Below are 17,157 nucleotides of genomic sequence, written 5' to 3' on the forward strand. Positions count from 1 at the left end.
TCAGGATAAGGTCAAATGCCTCATTCAGCAACTGGTGCTTTTGGTGCCTATTAGTTCTGAGCTAAACAAAACAAACCGCTGTTAGAGACAGCAGAAGCCATTCTACATTGTAACACTTTATAGGATTTTGTTATTTATAAAAGTTCTCCCTATCATTCCCCCCTTTGTTTTTGGGGTATCTCCTTACCCCTTGTTATGTTCATATCAATTTTCATTATTCCACATAATTAGCATCTGATGATTGTGGGCAGCAGCTACTCTCTGATGTATGAGTTTTGATCTCCATATTTCCATGCAGGGACCAAACATGAGGACGAGCGATATAACAATAATTGGTCCTTGAGAGTGTTGTCCCAAGCTTTCCATCCCAAAGAGTTAAGGCCAAAATTGAATGTTGTATCCCTGGTACCTGTTGTTTGATAAGGGGAGGGGTGCACATCAGCCTCTGGGGTCATTTATCAGCCACCAAGGAGTCTTTTTAGTTCAGTCAGGTCTCACAATACCACCTAGAGCTACAACATTGTGAGTTATATTTGCTATAATAAGACCATTTTAGGGACTTGAGCTTCTTTGAGGATTATAGGAGTGATATACAGTAGGTTAAAATAGGGTTCCTTGTTGTTCTGGTTTGGTTTAGTTTTGGTTTTTGGTAGGGGGGGTTGTTTGTTTTTTGAGACAGAGTCTTGCTATGTAGTTCAGACTGGTCTTAAACTCACCATGTAGCCTAGGCTGGCCTCAAAGTCAGCAGTCCTCCTGCCTCAGCCTCCTAGGTGCTAGGATTACATGCATGTGCCACTATGTCTGGCCTTTAAGTAGGTTTCTAATGGTATAGATAGCTAAATTAGGTTGACATATTGTAGGCAGTCAGATAAAGCTGAACCTTTGACAGGGTCAGCACAAGAGATGAAATACATTACTGAAGTAAGCAAGTTAACCAGACCCCCCCCCAATAGCCTGTGCCAGAATTTTACCCCTTTTCCTCCCTAGATGGCTTGTTCAAAGAGATTAGTTAACCAGCACTAGCTTATCTTGTGGCTGAGATTAAAAAGACAGGACATATCTTGTCTTACAGTTAACATCGAAGGACAGGACATGTTATACTGTTGCCCTAACATAAGGATAGGAATTTCCTGTCATATCTCAAAAATTATATTTTAATCTAACTTGCAGTCTCCTTCTGTACCCCTGTGCTTGCTCAAAGATGAGATCATGACATTCTATTGTGTTGTCTGACTTAAGTGAGTCCTTCAGAAACAAATGGGACAAACAGGCTGCTTTCAACAAACAACAGCAGCTTCCTAGTAAATAGGGCAAATGGACTCAAAATGTAGTGTATCACACCCCTGGTGCCAAGAGGTCCAGTAATTATATATACACCTAAGCAAACCATTCTTGGACATCTAAGTCATAAGTATTTTACCTCAGACTTCTTAGCCCCTTCAAAACCTATATAAGCCTAATTTCTTTCCCAGTTAATTGATAATATCTCTCTCCCTCTCCTGACATTAGCCCATCCACTCATGGATGAAATCCCTCCCAGCCAGCTGTCACATCTCTCTCTCCCAATGTCAGACTATCCACAGATATGATAAACTTGGCTTTTTCCAGATAGCTGCTAGAATATCCTGGTTTTATTCTCTGTTTACCAGAGTAAACTTTCCTTTCAAAAGCCTATTTTTGACAAGTGGATTCCATTGTTCCTAAAATTCATTCTTCTTTTTTAGTATATTGGGCTTTTTTGTTTTGGTTTTTTGTATCGAGGATCAAACTCAGGACCTTGAGCTTGCAAGGCAGGCAGCAGAACCACTAAGCTAAAGCCCCGGCCATTCTTCTATTTTAAAGAACATGAACTCAGCAGATCAGATGTCTTAACAGGTTGAGAAATGTTGTAAGACTTGAATAAGCTAAAGTGATTCCATGCTAATAGGCAAGACTGTACTTCTTCATATGCTGATTGCCAACTTGGCTAACAGCCTGCCCAGGGGCAAATGGCATGACAAAAGGTGACCATAGAACATTTCCTGATTGAGATAAGCAATGTGTTTGGAATCTTGTCCTCTGGTAGTTCTGTGAATGCCCTAACTTTGTTCAGAAAAGCCCTATAAAAAGGACTTCAGCCCCTGAGCAGTTGCCTCTCTGAGTTACCTGGCTGTGGGAGTGCAATCTGGCCAGACTAATAAAGGTCTGTTTACCATCTAGCCTGGTGTGTTCCCTCCTGTGTTTCTCGGGAGCTCCTGGAGCCTCGCTGGGTGTTAGGACCCAGCATCGTGGAGGCCTTTTCGACTGTTCACACTCCATGGAGTGAAAGTGAGACTGTAAGTCTTACAATGTAATACTTCCTTTATATCTTTTGGAGGTCATATTTCAAATGCTATAGTCATCCCAGATTCAATGGCACACAGAATCCAGCCAAATTTGAACAAATATATTTCTAGAATGGAAAACTGTCATGGCTTCCAAACAAGTGATAAATGAAGGAACCTTCAGAACACAGGCTGTTTGTGAGCTGGAGTCACTTGTCTCTACAGCTTCTAGCTAGTGGCAAAGGGTGCAAGGGAGAAAAGGTTTCTCAGGCAGGTAGGGTGGTGCACATCTATAATCCCAGAATTGGGAGTCTGAAGCAGGAGGATTGCTGAGTTCAAGGATACCCTGGACTACATTGTAAATTTAAGGACATACTGAACTACATTGAGAGACCCTGTCTGAAAAAACTTTTTAGAGAAAGAGAAAATGGTTCTGGTTCTGACTTGCAAGGATCTCATCCATAGAGTGTTAGGGAATTGATCATGTTAAGGTACTTTGCGAGGCCGCCATTTTAAATCGGACCTCCAGGTTCTTCTACCCCTGAAACCTTTCTTAAGTTTCTTTTTCCCCAAAAACAGTGCCACCACACCAAACCCCCAGCTTAGAGCTCCAGCAAGGTATGAATTTTAAGAGACAACATGCCTTGCCATAGGTTAAGGATAGTCTACCCTGCCCGTATGGGAGGCCCTTTCCAACAAACCCATAAATAATAGTCTTTCTCCTCCCCACCCCTCTCCTGCCTCCTCTGCCACCTCTCTCCCACTTCGCTCCCCTAAATAAAAATCTCCAGTCAGATCTGTCAGTGTGCATGGCGTAGTTGTTGAGCGGCACAATTCCCTTTCATAGAGACTCATAGCTTGTCAATAAAGTGGGCAAACAACCTTCAATATTATCTTCAGCAGAAGTTGGACCAAACTATCTCTTGTAATTCCAGAAGTGATATAAAATTAAAGCAGCATACCAAGAGGCTTGTTTCCTGCTGTGAAGAATTCTTTCTTTGAATGATTTATGAAGAGTTTTGGAAGTGGGGGTGGTTTGACAGTAAATTAAAGGATCCTGCTTCCCAGAGGAGTTCATTAATTCAAGGATCACAGTAGAGGAAAGAAGTGGGTGGAAGGGGGAGTTTGGCTAAAGGCTGGATCAGTGGCTGGACCCAAGAACCTAAGATTCACAAAGGGACAACAGGGTGCCTGTTAGCCTGTAAATGGCTTCAGACTAATTTATTTCTTGCTTCAGTGTGTTCCTTTTCTCAAATCAAGAACTCTAATGCATCTCAATAGTCTCAAAGTAGCCATTTGCCTTCATTCCAAAGAGCAAGTCATTTGCCACCTGCAGGTTTGTATTAACATAAACTATGTGGGCAGCTTTTTCTTCTAGGAAAAAAAAAAAAAGGCCTCTCTGTAGCTTAAGGCAATCAGACATTCTTCTTAAGAAAGGCAGAATTGACTGCAGAAAATAAACTGACAGTCTGCTTCAACAGTACTGCTGAAAGGAAATATAATCTTGAATGGATTTGTAACTGGCTCGTTTATACACTTTTTCCAGGACTCAATGAGCTTTTATTTTTTATATTATTTTTTATTAAAGATTGCAAAGATACATAACAAGAAATGAAGATACTAAATAAAAATTTCAAATATACATATATATAGCAAAAAAAGGATGTGAAATAAACAAGAATTTATGTAACAGACTAATCGAAATACATTAGTTTGATATGATCTTCAAATATTATGTTCTTTCTCATTTTCTTATATTTTTTAAAGAATGTAATTATAAATAAAACAAAGTGACGTATTATAGTTGAGAAACTCCTCAAAATTTTATGATTTATAAACTCCTTGGTTTAATTAATTGATAAATATCATATACTTGTTGATTGCACCACTTACATTTTCTAACAAAACTTCCCACAGAAAAAAATATACTTATATTTGAAATCCAGAAACAACTAAAAAAATTCATTTTTAAGATCAGATTTTTCTGATTCTATTTCATTATATTCCATACTTATTTTTATTATATTTTATAAGCATAATGATAGAATTTAACACCAATAGATATGTAATATTCTTGCCAAATGAATGACTATGAATTAAGTCAAGCATGTAGTTTTAAGAAATCATAAGGTTGCCAGAGAAACTATCAATATGCCAAATGTGCACATTCCTACCACATTCATGCCCATGTTTCTTATTTAATAGTGCACACATATATGTAATAACATACCCCCCCCACATATACACAATGAATATTTTCTACAATGCAATATATACTTAGGTATAATAAAATAGTGCAGTTGTAAGACTTAAAGTCTCACTTCCACTTCACGGAGCGTGAACAGCCAAAAAGGCCTCCACGATGCTGAGCCCTAACACCCAGCGAGGCTCCGGGAGCTTGATGGAGAAACGAGAAACCCAGGAAGGAACACACCAGGCTAGATGGTAAATAGACCTTTATTAGTCTGGCCAGATGGCACTCCCAGAGCCAGGTAGCTCAGAGAAGCAACTGCTCAGGGGCTGAGGTACTTTTTATAAGGTTTTTCTAAACAAAGAGTCAGGGAATTCACAGAAAAAGACTGCAAACACATTGCTTATCTTATGTCACCTTTTGTCATACCATTTGCCCCTGGGCGGGCTGTTAACCAAGGTAGCAATTAGCATATGAAGAAGCACAGTCTGGCCTATTAGCATGGAGTCTCTTTAGCCTATTCAAGTCTTACACAGTGATGTGTGGAAAGTTGGTGATTTGTATAATTTGAAATAAAACAAATATCATCTTTGAAGGAGTTGGAGAATTTGTAATATGTATCAGATACTAAATGATATTAATGATTAAATATAGTTATAATAAAATTACTTAAAAATTAATGTTCATCATCAGTAGAAAATAGGTACAAAGATATATTGATAACATAACAACATTTATCTTAACAAATTTCCAACCAAACAAGCTGTAGTGACAGAAAAGGAAGTTTGTAGAAAGCAGAGATGAGAGAGGAAAATGACGGACCTTAATACTTTTCATACTACTCATATACACAGATTTCATAAATTCTCAAATAGAAAAGCAAAGAAAATGAGAACCAAAATAACTCATCAATTTGGTAGACCAACATATAGAGACAAGGGTTAATGTATTGATAAATTTTTAAAATATGAAATGTAAAGCCTGAGATTTAGCTCAATAGTGCTGTACCTGCCTAGCCAGAACAATGTGCCAAGTTTAATCCCCAGCATCAGAGGAAGAAAAAGAAAAAGGAAAAAAAGAAGAAAAGGGGGAAAAAAGCATATATACTTTCTGGCATACTCAATAAATTAAAAATAAATTATTTGTTATCTATTCCTCTTGAATTTTTCCCCTCACAAGGATGTAGTGAGGTTCTTTGTCTCTTTCAATCAGGTTAAGTTTGAAACTTACTTTGTCTGTGAGTAAGATTGCTACTCCTGCTTTTTTGGAGGGTGGGGAGCTCCTGTTACATGAAGAAGTTTTCTGTCCTTTCATTTCAGTCTATGAGCTTCTTTTTACATTAGACGTGTCTTGTATGCAACACATTATTGGATCTTGCTTCTTAATCCATTCTGCTGGTCTATTTCTCTTGATTGGTGAATTGAGGCCATTAATATTGATGGTTATAACCGATATGTACTAACTTATTATTATCATGTGTTTTTTTTTTTTTCACCTTCTTTTAGTTTCTTGGCTTGCCTATTTGATTTCCTCTTTTGGGCCTCGTTGTGTTGTTACCTTTACTGCTTTTTTCTAGGATATTGTTTAGAACTCATTGTAGTGCTGGTTTGGTATTCATACAGTTTCTCAGGTGTTCTTTATCCTGGAAATATCTTATTTCCCCATCCATTTTAAAAGAAAGTTTTGCAGGATACAAAGTCTAGGTTGGAGGTTTTCTTTTAGTACTTGAAATATCTCATTCCAGGCTCTCCTTATCCTAAGGGTTTGTGTTGAAAAGTCTGCTGTAATTCTGATAGGCTTTCCTTTGCATGTAATTTGTTTCTTAACTCTTACTGCTTGTAGTATTTTGTTCTTCTGTTTGGTTTCTGGGATCTTGATTATTATATGTCTAGGTGTAGATTTTTTTTTTATCACAGCTAGTTGGAGTCCTATATGCCTTACTTATCTGTATGTCAAATTCTTCCCCTCTATTTGGGAAGTTTTCTATAATTAATTCTGTGAACAGCTTTTTTAAGTCATTTACATTTTCTCCTACTACTTCTTGAATTCCTATCAATCTTATGTTATTCTTCTTAGTATCATCTAAGAGTTGTTTTATCAATTTCTCATGATTTCCTACTGTTTTTAAGAGACCTCTCTTTTCATGGTCACTGACTGCAATTTTATCTTCTATATCTGAGATTCTATCTTAGAACTCTTTTATTCTTTTGTGAACACTCTTAATGGAGTTTTTAATCTCCTGGATATTTGCTCTAATCTGTCCTATGGATTCCATTTCTTTCTTGTATTGGGCATTTATTGTTTCAAGTTCTTTTTTATGCTGGGCATTCATGGCTTCTATCATGGTCCTGAGCTCATCTATTTTCCTCTCAATTTATGTTCTAGGGTCATGAATTATAACTTTCATTTTGCTTGTCATCTCTATGATTATTTGGGAATTTACTTCTGTTTTATATTTCTCTAGGGCCTGATTGATCAGTTTTGTTACTTCCTGTGCTTTGAGTTCAGGGTGTCCTGATGATTCACTATCAGACTTTTCATCCTCATTTGCCCCACTGTTTGCCATTGGTGAACTGGAAGTCTGTCCCTATATCTTGCTTAAGCGTTTTCTCATTTTTACTATTGTTATTGGATTATCCTTAGTTTAACCTTTAGATTATTACTAAATCTTCCTGATATAGTTGGTCTGCAGCCCATGGGTCTCTAATGACTCATAGACATTCTCATTTTCATCATACTGAAGAAAACAGCTCATTGAATCAATCACAATCCTTTATCCTAATTGATACAATCAGCACCACAATATAATGAAGCACAATTCGCAAATTGACCACTTGTGGTAGTCATCAATCTATCACCTTCAAACCATGTAAATTTAATTAAGATCAAGAAGCAATCCAAAGTATGCTTACAGTAAATAAACCTTTCAATAAGGATATTTACTATTTACAATGGGGGTTTAAAACAAAGTTAAGACAAGAGGAGTAGATAAGTATAAGAATTAGAGAAGGTTTCATATGAAGCCAAAAGACGTAGAATGACCAGACAATCGTCAGGAAATTTTTAAATTCAAAAAGAACAAACAAAATAGAAATATAGTAACCCTTGAGTGAGGTAGAATAACATAAGAAAAAAACATAAAGAAAAGAGAAAAAAAATAATAAAAGAAGAAATCTGAATTAGGACAAGAGCAGAAACAAAAAAGGAGATGAGGGATACTATAGTGGAGTGAGAGACTGAGTTAGAGAAAGAAAACAAAAGAAAAAAAAAGAATTTGCAGAGTAGGATAAAAAAAGAAACAAAAATGAGTTTGAAGGGCCTCTTTCAGACTATATCACTGCTGTCATAATATACAATATGTGCTGCCATTTGCAGAGCCGAGTCCCCTGACCTCAGTTAGCTGGTGGCAGAACCCCACAAAGCAGACTGAGCTCTGGCTACAAGGCCCAGACTGAGTTCCCTGACCTCCTAAATGGTTGAACTCCACTCAGTTCTACTATAAGTTTCTCCCACCACTTCTTTAAAGATGTTCAAAGTTGAAAGTGCCAGAAAATACTCTTTATGACCACCTCTGCCTCTACAGAGTAGGTCCAAAGACTGGTACAATCAGGAGGTCTAAAAGCACGAGGGGGAAGGTTGGGGGGGCTCGGGGTGCCTGCACGGCTACCTTTCTAGCTCTGAAGATGGTGGCAGAAGCGCCAGCAGGGGAGGGCCTGACTGAGAAGACCCTCTGGCACTGAAGATGGCGGGAACACTCTCAATGAGCTTATAAATCAAAAAATAAAGTCAGGAGCTGCTGCAGGGTAATAAAAATGTCCTAGGTAAAATGTTAAACTTTGACACAAATTAACTTCCTCGTTCTGTTTATTCAAGTTCCTGCTGATGATTCCTTAAGAGATACAGTATTGAAGTAAACTTAAAATCTTGTTTTCACACTTCTATTTCATTTTACTAATGACTTTGTAAGACCTAAAGTCTCACTTCCACTCCCCCGAGTGTGAACAGCTGAAAGGCCTCCATGATGCTGAGTCCTAAAGCCCAATGAGGGCTATGGATGCAAGACCTAGGGCCTTCCAGAAGCTGTGAACAGCCAAAAAGGCCTCCATGATGCTGGGAATTATAGCTCAGTGAGGCTCCGGGAGCTCAACGGAGAATGAGAGTCACCCAGGAAGGAACACACCAGGCTAGATGGTAAACAGACCTTTATGAGTCTGGCCTGATGGCACTCCTAGAGCCAAGTAGCTCAGAGAGGCAGCTGCTCAGGGGCTGAGGTCCTTTTTATAGGGTTTTTCTAAACAAAAAGTCAGGGCTTTCACAGAACTACCAGAAGACAAGATTCCAAACACACTGCTTATCTTATACAGGAAATGTTCTATGGTCACCTTTTGTCATACCATTTGTCCCTGGGTGGGCTGTTAACCAAGTTAGCAATTAGCATGTAAAAAAACACAGTCTCTGGCCTATTAGCATGGAGTCACTTTAGCTCATTCAGGTCTCACATTTTCTTAATAAAACCTTCTTGTCATTGATCTTATCAACCCTTGGCAGTGATGCAGATATCAAAGAAAACCATCATTTAAAAAGATCCTTGGGCTGACCATGGCAGTACATACCTGTAATCCTAGCACTTGGGAGGCTAAGGCAAGAGGATTGTCATGAGTTCAAAGCCAGCCTGAGCTACATAGTGAGTTTAAGGTGAACCTCAACTACATAGTGAGACCTTGTCTCAAAAAAAAAAAAAAAGTAAAATATCCTAGAGCCTGTAGGTGTAACTTAGTGATGAAGTACTTGCCTAGCATGGCCCTGGGTTGGATCCTGAGCACTGTCAAAAACCAACCAAACAAAAAATTAAAGATATCCTTGGATTCTAGCTCACTCAGCAGCTTGGCCTGGCACTGAGAGAGACAGTGACTGTGAGTCTTAGAGAAATAAAGCTGGTGAACAGAGCAGTTGTCTTCCAACTGAGAAGTCATGGCACTTTTGAGAAATAAAGGAGATACAAACTGAATGGGGAGCCAGGACAAAAGATTTAGACATACCTAGGCAAATTAGGTTTTTTGGCAGCATTGAGACTTTGGAAAGTCACTTGAATTTGTGAAAACAGAACAAATCAGAATGCAAGCAACACTGAGAAAACTTTCCAAAATGGAATGAGACCAAAAGATAAAGGGACAAAGTACAAGGGTCCAAGAAAACTAAATAAACTGAATAAAGGGAAAGCCAGGACCTACCTAGATGAGCTGAGATAAGCCTCTAGGGAAATTAGAACTGCAAAAGAAAAAGAACGAATAAAATTTGCTGATAAGAAACCTGGGAAGCAGCAGCAAGCCTGCATTTTCAAACATCCTCTGCTCCTATGTCTTCATGGTTCTTGAGTCAAAAGATGCACACAGAGTCTCTGGACTTGAACATCTGTGGTATCCTTCTTTTGGAACCTCTCCCAACAGCAGGGGCTTTCCTATTTGTTCTTTCTAATAAACCACACCCCAGTGCAACTCCCCACTGTTTACTAGGTTCTGTGATGTCAGTCTTCTTTACCCTCAGAAAAAGAACAGGGAGTTGGTCACAGGAACAAAGGAGCCAGTAAAGAAAGAAGACATATATATCTCAAGCTGCTGCCTGGGAATGTAAACTTGTGGTGACCTTTACCTTTGATTTCTGGCATCTGGAATGACCAGGTTTATATTGTGCCCAGAGACTCAATTTGTGTGTCAAGAAGTTTATACATTCTTTTATCTTTAATTGGTCACAGTAGTCCTGTTACCTGGCTGCTGTTCTTTCTCAATATTTGGTTGATATCTCTTACAAAAGAATTTTTACTGCTTCGCCAATAAATCAGTACTGCTTACCACTTTCCCTGCCTCCTTCAGAAAACCTATTCAGTGCTCTGTGAATCTGTCTCCCTAATTGCAGTTCCTAGGACCTCCACATTTTACTTTTATATTCTTGGAGCTTTAACTACTTGGTAGTTCTGAGCTTATTCTTTTTCATCAGGACAACAATGTCTTGCATCAATATTCATGGATATACATATATGCACATAAATTGTAAATCATAATAAAAATGTGAGGCCCTATTACCATGGGTAATGGGGTCCTAGAACAGGTTCTGAGTTCTTGTACATGATGAACAAAGAATGGGGTGTAGCACACAATGGTAAGAAAAAAGTTTAAAGGGAGAAATTATGCTGAGAGTATACAGGATCATGCTGGTAGAAAGGGAAATGGCACAAGTGTGGAATATGTTATGACCAAGGATTTGAAAATATGCAATGGGCCTAAGGCACCTCCCATTGGGTCTTTCAAAGTATGACTGACAGAATGATTGGTAGGATGCTGAGTCACATTAGTTGTATCTGTAATGCACATCTTTCCCATAATTCATTCAAGGAACAGATTTATTATAGATAATCAAGTTAGAAATATTACAGGCAGTCAGATAGGGATAGACCCTCAAAAGAGTCAGTCAGAACAAAGGTGAAACACATCATAACTGTGGCCAGAGACACATCTTTTGGAGACCAAGCCTCAAAATAAAGATGAAATGACCAGGCCTGTATACTTCCTCAAAAGACAAATACCAGGTCTAAGGAAGTCTAAATAGACATCAGTCTCTGTGGTGGGTCACCAAGGCCTCAGACCCATCATTTCATCTTTGTTGTTTCCATGCACACTTATTACACAACTTGTTTCCCCATCGGATCGCTATTACCTAAATGACTATACTTGTAACCTTATTGGTTAATCATGGCTGTAACCCATGTTATACCATCATGGGTTTTGCTCTATAAAACTTCCCTATAAAGTGGGGTCATTGGCTACTCATTTGGGTCTCCTTCTGCCTCTCACAAGCTATCCTCCCAATAAATATTTTCCTATTCTTAACCTCTGTTGTTTCTAGAATTTATTCTTAGATTTTTAGAGAACACAAATTCCATGTATCAGATATCTAACAGCTTCGAAGATATAGCATTTTCATATTTCATCTCCTGTATCATATTGGAGGTTCCACCCAGATAAGAGATAATTAGAAAGAGGTAAGAGTTTGCTTTTATTTCATGGTTACTGGATTATATTAGGTAATCAAAAAATTGTTATTCTTGTTTGTCACTGCTTATGCCTTAATTTTTATGCCTTGTTTCTCTTTTATGCATTGTCTTTTGTTAAAATGATGGTAATTTAAGTTAAGAACATGGCAGGATATGTCCCATAAAAGAATGTGACATTCATTCCTGTTTTGTTTACACTAAATTTGGACTTACTGATGTTTGACCTGTTTTGACTTTTGTGGTTTATTATCTTAGGCACCAGCACTTGGGGAAAACAGTGCTAAGGAAAAGCAACAGCAAGTTGGGCATGGTGGTGCATGCCTGTAATCCCAGCACTCGGGAGGCTGAGGCAGGAGGATCACTGTGAGTTCCAGACCAGTCTGGGCTACATAGTGAGTTCCAGGTCAGTCTCAACTACATAGTGAGACCCTGTCTCATAAAAAACAAAACAAAACAAAAAAAGCAACAGCAAGAAAAGTAGTGTTAGAGCAACCCTAATGGACTTTGAAATAAAATTCTGTAAAATGGGTCCTTTTATGAAATATAGTTCATATTTGAAAAATATACATGCCTATCAATAAATCATGGGACCCTTCCTTCTGCCAGATAAAAGACAATAGATCAGTGGCTATTCTTATGACTTGGGAGGGCCATGGATTTAGCTCAGTGGTACCACATCAGCCTCTCAAGAATAAATTTGTGAGGTCAATCCCCAGTACCCCCCCAAAAAATTCAGGGGACAGATTTCATTGAGACAGATTGGTCCAATCCTTCTCTACATTCTTAGACAAAATGTTGAGCCTGTTCTGCCTCAGTTTCCTTTCTGGTCTGATCTTCTGCTGATGAGAAGGCAACCTTAGCTCTTGAGATTCCCCATTCTCACATTTCCAGGCTGGAAAGTAACAACTCATGAACAAATTATCTCAATAACTCACTGTGATCATGAGAAGAAAATACTTACTTTTCCTGGCCTCACTTCTAATCATTTTTCCTGACACTTCATACTTTCCTTTGAAATACAAGTAAGACCAGAGAGGGGAGAAACTCTGAAGTATCCCAACCTCTTCCCCCTAACCAATAGCCGAGAACCTTTAGGTTGAGCCCATAGAAAATGAGCCATTGCTAACACCAAAGACAGAGAAGTCATCTTAGATGATTAACACATACCTTTCTTTGGGTCAGATGAGACATCAAAAATTTGCCTGTCCAGGAGAACACATATGACCACAGTTAAGTGTTCTGGGCAACAGTCTTCCTCAAGAAACTGAACCTGAGACCCTGTGAAAAGAACTCGAAGGAGCCATTTTCCAAGAAGGACATTTAAGGGACCAAAACACATTTAGCTTAAAGAAGAATCCTCAACCTCCTTGGATTCACTTTCTCTCTCTCCTCCTAGGTCTGGTTCTCATTATTTATGTGTGAAGGAAAAAATACTTTTGCTAATTAGTTGTGGGTTGAATGTTGACTAGACAGCTATGTTCCTTTCCAAAGACAGGTCTCTGGTTATGTGGAACTAGTGGAAGCTGAGAGGACAACTGAGGGGTTACAACCAGGGCTACTCTCTGGCACATACTCAAACACTCCTCAGCAGAAGCCAAGTCCTGACAGCCTGACTAGGTAAACAGAAGAAAAAATTCTCCACTTATCCTACCTGCACTCCTCAATACTTTTCTCTCTGCTAATAAGTCAGAAACTCCCTTTAAGTTGTTTTCATCCCAACTCACTGGGAGGCAACTTTAGAACTCCTTGTCTACCTTATCACTAGACTACACCTCTCTAGGAGGTGTCAGGCAGAAGCAACTTGCAACAACTGTTTGCCTTTCACAGACCAGCTAGCAGAGAAGCAGTTTATACTTGTGTTCTACATATACTAACTAGGAATAAAAAAGAATTTCAGTCAGCCTTTCTCCTCAACCATGTGAATGTAGAAAAGTGACAGATGTGGCCTTTAGTAACATGCAAATTGTGGTTGCCAGCTGACGGTATAAGTTTAACCTGTGAGCTTCAGAGACATAGGATTTCAGACTATATTTTGAACAAAGTCTAGTCTTCTATTGCTGCTAAAGAAAATTGCTTAGATGATTAGGCATTTAGCATGAATGCCTTGAGGACTTTGCCATAGGGCCCAGGGTGGGACTTCCTGAGCCACTGTCTTGACTCTGCCTATCTCTAGAGGTGATCTTTTTTACAGGCTGAAAAGTGCCCTAAAATTTCCCATACTCTCTTTCAAAGAATCAAAAAGCAGTGGTTTAGATCTCTTGATTATTGGTTTCATTAGCAATGCTTCCTTCTTTAAACATGGTCATTATGGCTGAAATGAACTTAGGTTTTAAAAAAAACACCTGCAGGAGTAAAAACACGGATTCCTTGGGAAGATAACGTCCTGCATCAGTAACAGGGTGGATTTTCTGGTCCATTTATCTTCTGGGTTCTCTCCAGATTGCAGCCACCTGCGCTGGAGCTGAGTCAACCCAGGGGATATATTTAGGGATATATATAGAAATTGAAGCAATGCTGATATTTTTCTTTTTGCATTTCAGACTGAGTAACTCAATGTAAAAATCTTTTACTCCTTTAAAATATACCAAAGTGAAAAAAAATGCAATTAAAACTGCCTTGGGGTCATTTGTGGAGAAATCCCACAAATACTGTTTAAAAAAAAATGAAGGTCTGAGTAGGGGACAGAAAGTGTAGGGGTGATTGAGCTGGAGGCTAAATGAAGGAAGAGGGCATGAAGTTACCAGGATTCTTAAGACAAAATGGAATTCATGATGCTTATTTCACAACTAGAACTGTACTGTAAGAAATAAAAAGGGTCAGAATTACCTTATGTAGGGCTGGGGATTTAGCTCAGTGGTTGTGGTGCCTACCTCACAAGTGCAAGGACCTGAGTTTAATCCCTGGTACAAATAATAATAATAATAATAATAATAATAATAATAATAATAATAACCTGATGTACAGATTTTCTTTGCATTAAAAGATAATCTTTACTTGTATTAAAAATGTAAATATAAGCCACCAGGGAAACCAGATACCCCTGGCTCTTATCAGTGAGCCTGAGGTTTCCCACTCTTGCCTTTTGGACCCTGAGGATGAGATTTCCAACACAAGTTTAGTCAAAGCCCCATCCACTATTACCAAGCTTAAGTCTTTCCCCACTTGCCTTCAGAGTCTGAGGTCCCTACTCTTACCTTTAGAGTCTAAGGGTAAGACTTCTAAACCAAGCCCTTTAAGAGAGATTGCCTTAGGAGGCCCATAAGCCATGCCCTGATTACACAGGTAAATATTGAAAGCTAGACTGCCCCCTGAGGTGAAGGCCCCAGGAATTGGGCCCATCTGATTAGATGGTCCAACAAGACTAAAAAGCCCCAGGCCACTCTCTGCCATCTCCCCCTGGTTGAACTGTCATCTCCAGAGGAGCCTTGGGTAATCATGACTATATAGGAGAATATAAATATCAGCCTATTGCTAAACACTAGCACATCTCTCTTTGTTGTTCTTGTTCAACCCTAGCCTTCTTTCCATCCCTCATACCTCAGAAAAAGGAGTTACTGGAAAAGAGGTGACTCACTATTTCTTGCAACCCTTAGCTTCAACTGGAACAGGTTTCTCTTTACTCATTCCTTTTGATTTTGCCTGGAAGTCCAATTCCCCTCCTGGGAAGAGATTTTTTTTTTTTAATCTTGTTTAAATACTGTAGATATTCCCAAGTCATGGTCTTGAAATATGTATATGATGTTATGTGCTCCCTCAGAAAAACTCTCTAGCCAAGGTACCCATGCTCTGCTAAATTTTATAGCAGACGGGATATAAGGTTTTTAGATCTAAGACACAACTTTTCAGCCTTGAGAAAAAATATTTCGGCCTTATCATATCTAAGGGAACCCAAAGGCTAGAAGAGAGAATTAAACTGATATTTTCCTTTCTGCAACCCTAGACCCTAAAACACCTAAGGGGATTCATAGAAATGACAGCCTTTTGTTGCCTTTGAATAGCAAGATATGGTGAAATTGCACAACCTCTATATTAGCTTATAAAAGAAGCCCAAAAGGCAGATACCCATATTTTAACCTGGGTACCTGATTCCCAGACCACATTCCAGAAGCTTAAACAAGCACTAAATGCCCTAACACTGAGCCTAATGAAAGGACATTTCATTCTGTATATTGATGAAAAGTGAGGCACAGGTTTGGGAATGCCTATGCAGAATTGTGGACCTTATCAATAGCCTGAAGTATATTTGAGTCATAAATTAGACATTATACCAAAGGGATGATCTATGTATCTTATAGCTGTGGCTGTCATAGTTCTCCTGATGCCAGAGATATCTGAGCTAACTTTAGGCAAAGATCTCACTATATATATATACATCTCTCAATAAGACAAGATTACTTCCTTCCAAAGGAAGCCTGTGGCTATTAGACAAAGCCACCAGCCTAGGACCTATCTTAAAAATTGTCTTTGTTTTTATAAGAGTAAAAGGTTTTTATTCCTTCTGATTCTTATTACAAGTCATCTCTGTTAATTGACTATTAAAAGTTCTGACTAATCACTTCTCGGCCTTTTGGCTAAGATCAAGTGTAAAAGTTCTGACTAGTCTTATTTATAGTTACAAACCTAAAAACTATAAAGAGTTATTATAATTTAACTTGGCTGAATGAGTGCACTATGGTTTATAAACAAATTGTCTTCTGTGTTTTTATCCATCAGTCTGTTCAATCTGTTACTGTATTTATAGTTGTTTTGTTTAAGCTCAACTTTTTTTTCTTTTTGCCTTTATGGATTTGTAAGATATTTACTTAAAGTTAAATGTCATAGGGCCAGGGATTTAGCTCAGTGGTTCTGCTGCCTGCCTTGCAAGCACAAGGACCCAAGTCCAATCCCTGGCACACACAAAAAAAGAGATAATGTCATTAGGGTTAAAGACATGCTTCTATCCAGGTTGCCAGCTGATCAAAATGATGTCAAAACTGGTTTTACTAGTACAATACAGTTGTCTGTGTACAATAATTTGGGGGTGGGGGTCATTCATTGGTCAAAAATAATATGTTAATTATTATAATCTGGTTTTCATAAGTCATCTAAAATGTTTTAGGACACTTAAATAGAGACTCCCTTTGGCTTAAGAAAATGGCTGAACAAGATTCCCCATGGTTAATCAAGGAGCAGCTCCCTGGAAACATCTTAATCAGCCTTTGTTCACTAATGGGACCCCAGTAATTTTCATAGCCCTATGGGAGGCACATCTCAATAAACATTGCTAAACATATTATTGTAATATGTGTATATTGGTTATAATAGAAAGGTTGTTCTCTGTGGGTAAAACAATAATGTTTTATTATTAGAAGATGCCTTTAGTAGAAAACTAAATTAAGAGACAAAGGTTTCTATATGGGTATAACACTCATTATTGCTAATCTCATGGTATACTAAATGTACTCATGCCTTTCAGATGAACAGGTATTCTAAGGTGTACAACTAGGATTTTTATGGTGATAACATTTTTATTAGACTCATATGTATGCTCTTCTCTTATGCTCCAGCTACTTGTGATAACAGACCACCAATGACATGATAGCTTTAAAAAAAAAAAAAAAAAAGCATGTGGAAAG

The 17,157-nt window shown here is 38.4% G+C and overlaps 1 long non-coding RNA gene and 1 pseudogene across 1 annotated transcript in view; one reads left to right on the top strand and one right to left on the bottom strand.

Annotated features, from left to right (window-relative positions):
• LOC109118295 overlaps positions 1-17,157 on the bottom strand; it is a 72,421-nt gene that overhangs the window by 52,950 nt on the left and 2,314 nt on the right. The window lies entirely within an intron of this gene.
• Positions 16,094-16,257, top strand: LOC117287095 (annotated as a pseudogene).

The sequence above is a fragment of the Fukomys damarensis genome, unplaced genomic scaffold (genome assembly GCF_012274545.1).
Source record: "Fukomys damarensis isolate Sample0158 unplaced genomic scaffold, DMR_v1.0_HiC HiC_scaffold_20, whole genome shotgun sequence".
NCBI classification, from domain to species: domain Eukaryota; kingdom Metazoa; phylum Chordata; class Mammalia; order Rodentia; family Bathyergidae; genus Fukomys; species Fukomys damarensis.